At 43.4% G+C, this 6,015-nt stretch overlaps 1 long non-coding RNA gene across 1 annotated transcript; it reads right to left on the reverse strand.

Moving 5' to 3' along the window:
• Positions 1 to 250: 250 nt before the first annotated feature.
• LOC125725130 (uncharacterized) lies at positions 251 to 1,694 on the reverse strand. The gene is made up of 3 exons (XR_007387356.1): positions 1,550 to 1,694; positions 825 to 1,321; positions 251 to 685 (listed from the first exon to the last, which is right to left on the reverse strand). It is a non-coding gene; the product is annotated as an uncharacterized LOC125725130 (long non-coding RNA).
• Positions 1,695 to 6,015: the final 4,321 nt, after the last annotated feature.

Raw genomic sequence — 6,015 nt, forward strand, 5'->3', positions numbered from 1 at the left:
AATCCTGTGCCCTCCGGGTACAAGGGCATCATTGAGGGGACACACAGACCAGGGCAAAACCAAGGACAACAGGGGAGACTAACCCCCAGGACACAAATCATGACAGGCCAGGTAATCCAACAGGGATGCTGACTATGGACCAAAAGACAGACAGTGGGTGTCAGTGGGTAAGTGGGAACAAAGGACACAGTAGAAGGAGACAAAAGGGAGGGATTGGGCATCAAAAGGACCAAAGACGACACAGGGACAGACAAGGCAGGACACAACCAGACAAGACAGGCAAGCAACGGAACCAGTGCAACAATAATATGGCCAGGAGAGGGGAACCTAAAGCGGGAAGCAAGAGTGACTGGAGTGGGGGCTGGAACAGTGAAATCAGGCTAAGAGGTGAAACCAGGGAGAGCCACGGGGAAGCAAGACTACAGACCAAAGACTGAGGTATTAGGAGGGGCAAGACACTAGGTAGCATGGGAGGTAAAGTGAACAGTTCAGGGCCTCTGATGGGCTCCGGGGTGCCGCAGAAGGGTCACGGCCAGGGGGGCCTTTGGAATCCTGTCTGGGTCTGTAGAAGCTCTACTCGTCTGCGGCAGCCGAGGGAAGAACAGCATCGGTAGACGGCGAGGGGTTGGCAGAGTCGGAGGGTGTCGAGGGGCAGGCAGGACAGGAACTGGACCAAACCAGGGACCTTGCAAAACAAAAGCACAGGCCAGTATCAGAGCCATAAGGAGACCGGAGGTGGTTCCTTTTGGGAACCATTGGATGGGATACCCTGAAAGACCATCATGGACCAAGCCTGGATCAGGAGGCAGGTCTGGGTAGCATACCCTCGTTTTTTCCTCCCGGAGCTGAGCCCACGACTGGATTTCTGTTGACCCTGCCGTTGTCGCGGCGATAGCCTCCTCGGCTGGGGAAACTTTGGCCACGGGGCTGACACCACGGAGTGGGACTCAGGTCAAGACCTGGAGGCTCCCACTCCATGTCCTCCGGGGGAATGTCCTCCAGGTCAGCCCCCTCTGGGCTGGCATTGTCCGGAGAGTCTGATGCCAGGCTGGTGATGCCTTAATCCAGGCTGGCTGTGCCTTAATCCATACTAAATGTAATTAAACATAATGAAATTTAAAATAATAAAATGGTAATTAGAGGAAAATTTAACGTGTAAGTTTTAAAAAAATGGGCTTTTCCTTTTATCCAGATGTCTGCAAGCGCTGTGACTGTGATGAATGGTGACGCATGAGATCCTGAGAATGGGCGACGCTTCCAAGGATGGGTGGCAGGTGGCATTTCCCAGGAATTACAGGCAGGAGATGCCTGAGGAGCTCTCCTGGAGGGAAGACAGAAAGAGAAGAAGGGAACAAGCAGAGGCTGTGGGGAGAAAAAGGCTGCAGAACCAGTTAAAGTTGTACAGGTGGATTGTACAAATGCCCTCAAGTCTTGGTCCACGAGGGTACCCGTTTTTAATTTACAAAAAAACAATACATTTTTAATAAATCTTAAGGCTTATCATTAACATCTTTCTAGTAGTTAAAACACATACAATCGATTAACTTACCTGGTGATTTTGGAACTTCCGACTCCAAAGCAAAATGTAAAGTAAATGCAGCGTTCTACTTGGGGAAAAGGGATAAATTAAAGGGTTAACTTTGGAATCTAAAACAAAAACAGCAATATCATATCAAGGGTCTTCAATACCTTTTTCCTGTGTCTGCTCCCTTTACATGTAGATACTGAATGTGAAAAAGGCAAGAGCTGGACAGGCCCTGCCTTATTGAGTTGAGGGAATGCAAACAACCCCGCATGCGAGTGGGGAGAAACCAGGCACAAACGCAGTAGGCCTCAGAACAAAGGTAGCTTTATTTCATGGGGCCTTTCCAGCCTCACCTCAAGCTGTTACCCCTCTCTCTTGGCCTTGACATGCCTATAATCCACACAGGCCACAGCATGACAAAAACAACAAAAATAAATAAATAAATAAAAAACAAACAACAATTAGACCAAAAGAAAGACCACCAACCACCCTTTTTACTCTAATCCCCTGCCCTTATATACGGCTTCCCATTAAACTAATTGGGACAGCCCAACGACAAGGGGAAACCAGTTGGAGTTTCATGTACTAACAACATACATTACAACACATACATTTAACATGGAACACATCATAATAGCTGGCCCTTAAGCATTACCGTCCCCTGCTCTTTCACACAGCACATCCCACCTCACACAACAAAAGCAAGAACAAACAACCTTTCTCACCTATTTCCCCCCCCCCTTTTGTGCCAAACCTTCACCTTCCCCTGTTCCACCCTGGGCTATAAGGGAACCTTCCCCAGACGGCGCGCGCTTCTGCAGGGAACCCATATGCCGAGGGACCAGAGGAAACAGCAACCGGGGTGGAAGTTGGTGAGAGACTTCTGCTGATTTACCCAAGTTCTCCCTTTACCATGGCCGATGGATAAAACTAGAACAGTGGGTACCTCACAGCTCTAAGTTATTGCCTTGAATAAAGAAAGAAATAAACCAAACAGCACACTAAGCATGGACTATTATTTTGTGGTGCGCAGGGGATGATGGGATGTGTAGTCCGCCAATTCAATAAACTTCAACACACAATACACTACCATAAACCACTAACATCTGACTCCTTGACCCCCCAAATGCTACTACCAACCCAAGTCATAGAGAAACCCCTTCCCTTTTTACACTGATATAAACACGTACCTATAAAATATATTATGTTTAGTTTATAAGCTTATTTCATTACAACAAACAAGCACAATCCATAAGTGCACTAGGCCTAACACATGGTTCAGAAGCCTCCTACCCCACCTTACACCAGCCACATGGACACCATCTGTCCAACTGGGCAACCTCAGCGTCTTGTGCCTCCTGAAACGCCACCTCAGTTTCTTCTTCTTCCTCACATCCTTCTTCCTGAATGGTTTCCAGCCATGATCTGCCTCCTTGTGACACAATAGATCCCAAAGCATTCCCTCTACTTTTCTCTCCTTCTCCCTTAACCTCCTCCACATTCACTCCTACCTCACATCCATTCTCCTCACCTCCATTTACCATATGCATTCCATTCATACCAGCCTCCGCCCCCTCCATCTCACCATTGGAGGCCCCTTTCTGATACCTCCACATTTTCCCAAGTAGCCCTTCCCAATCCCTCCTTATCCCCCCCAACCTGGACAGTGGGGGTGTCGCTCGTGAGCACTCCTCCACACTGTCTCCCCAGTCGATCACCTTGTCACACAGGTTCCAGGCATCCCAGTACTGGGTGTTGATCCAGGCAACCGCTGTCTGAATTTGCTTTCTGAGGAGTAAATGATAGATAGTTAACCAGATATTTACAGTGATAATTAAATGAATAAAGACCAGACAGATCTTCAACCATACAGAAAATACAGTTGCTATAATTATTATAATCATGGGCGTAAACTTTACTTCTGTCATTATTATTGTAGCATGGAGACTGTGTCATTATGCTTATTTTCAAAGTTTTTCTCAGGTTCAGTGACAAAGCAGATTTTTCTTCAAAACTATTTATTGCATTTTTTGTTATGTTGTTTACGGTCAAGCCATCAACATTCAATAAAATTTAAACATGACTATTATTGTGAAAAAGATATAAAAAAAGTAATGTTTTGTATCAAAATCAACAATTAAATAATCAATTTACAGTAACTGTTCTATGCAAAAAAAAAAACATCTGCAATTTAAAGCAAACTTACATTAATGAATAGACACTAAACAAAAGTACCAAATGTGTTTTTCCTGGTATCACTGGGCCCCACACTCTTACAATATGTTGTTTATGTTAAAGTTGTCCAGCTCGTCTTTCTGCATATTGCAGACTAATAGACTGTGAAGTCTGTCTTGACCCATAGTAGCCCTTAGCTATGTTTTTAGTCTGCGCAATGCACTGAAGCTCCTCTCAGCTTCACATGAGGACACTGGAACCACCAACAAAATTCTGACAAGGACCTCAATCTGGTCAAACAAGCCTGAAGGGCCAGTGCTTTGGACAGGATCTTAGTCCGTATTCAATAAGCCTTTAGGTGAAAGGAGGTGTAAGAATGAGGATCTTTCCCCTTTTTTAGCATGAGAAATATTAGCTTGGGCAAGAGGTTCAGGTTGTTGAACATGTCCAATAGGAGAGAGGACAACTGGGGCCATAACTTTTTATAGAACTCTGAAGGAAAGCCATCGGGTCTGGGACATTAACCACTTTGCGAAGCAGCCGCCATGGTGGTCAGTTCAGTTACAGTGATAGTGACATCTAAATCATTCACAGCCACACATTCCTATGAAGGAATGGCTAAATCCCTAAAGAAACTATTGAACTCTAGACAACAAGTGAGAGGAGAAAAGCTTGAATGCATTATTCATTTCTAGAGGATTTGCTCGTAATAATGAGACCTTGTTTGCATCAGTAGTTCAGCAGTATGTTGAGACACTAGAAATTCATACTCTGCTTGTATCGTTAGGTGCTCCTTATAAACATCAGCAGATGGGGAGAAACATATCAATTGTCAAGATCTGCTTCACGCTGTGTTAAATATGCCATCTTCTCCTTCCACAGCTCTCTATTATTGCTTACATATCAGATAATCTGCCCACTGGTATCAGTCTGCAAGGTTTCCAGCGATATGGAAACAAATACATCTGGAGATTTATTTAAAGAAAGAAAATTGGCAATTTGTTGTGAAATAAAATCAACAAAGAAAGCAACTGAGTGTTGAACCGTCAAGGACACCATGTTCTAACAAAATTTTCGAGGAGACTGGAGCATGATCTGAGAAAGCTATTTTATCATAGCTACTTAGATATTGAGCAAGAAGTCTTATCAACTAAGAAATAGTCAATTTGGGTAAACGTGTGATGAATCTGAGAGAAAAAAACTATACTCTTTTCGAGTGGGATTAAAGAATTGTGAAAACACCTGACACATTAAATTCTTTGGTAAAAGAATTTATCATTTCGACAGATTTTGAAGGCAGAGCTATCTTGGGGGATGGATGATCTAATTTTGGATTAAAGCGACAATTTAAATCACTCCCCAAGATAAGGTGATATTTAGAGGTATCAGGTACCAGTGAGAACAGACGCTTAAAGAAAATATCATCGCAATTAGGAGCACATGCGTTAACCAATAGTACAGGTGTAATGAACAATAAACTAGTAATTATGACAGATCTCCCATTTGGATCGGGAATCCACATCAGATATGCAAAGAACAAAGGGAATAGATGTATGCAACAATATTGCTACGTCCCTTGCTCTACAGCAGAAAGACTGTAGAATGATAGATGTGATCTGCCCATCCACACCTGTCGTCTGATGGTTTAAAATGAGTTTCTTGAAAGAGCATCATACGAGCCCTTCAGTGATAAAGGTATTGCAGTATTTCACAGTGTTTGATAGGATTATTAAGGCTGTTATAGTTAAAACTAAGCAATTTACAATAGTATCCCCCTACACCTCCCTGGTGAGTCCCAGGTTAATCATTACTAAGGCGTACTCCTAACTGAAGTCTGCTATGAAAATTTGGGTTGAAGGCTGTGGCGCAATATGTTAGACTGACTGAAATAAAGCAGAGAAAACGTAATATAAAGAAGTAAGGAAAATTAAAGGTTAAAATGCACGGTAATTTCTTGTCATATCGCCGCAAATGCACATAAAGTACGTACGAATTCACACTGTTACAACAACCGATTGCTGCACATATCGCTTTTAAAGGTGAATGCGTACTTGCTTACCAGTTATATCCATCCCTGCGTATATAGCTAACAGAATGTCAAACACCATTGCTGTGCTCTAGAACTTGCAAAGTAACTTGCTTGCCTGCTAGTGGCACTCCAGTACATTTCTAAAAGCCTGCTCAGGCAGTGCCATCTTGTGGTTTGTCATATGTAGAAGCCTCAACAAGCCAAAAATCAGCTACTTTTTTTTCCAAAGGACAAAATTAATTTGTATCAGCTAAATGTATGAGTTTTTATAGCCACCGAGCTTATC

The sequence above is a fragment of the Brienomyrus brachyistius genome, unplaced genomic scaffold (assembly GCF_023856365.1).
Source record: "Brienomyrus brachyistius isolate T26 unplaced genomic scaffold, BBRACH_0.4 scaffold61, whole genome shotgun sequence".
Lineage (NCBI taxonomy): Eukaryota > Metazoa > Chordata > Actinopteri > Osteoglossiformes > Mormyridae > Brienomyrus > Brienomyrus brachyistius.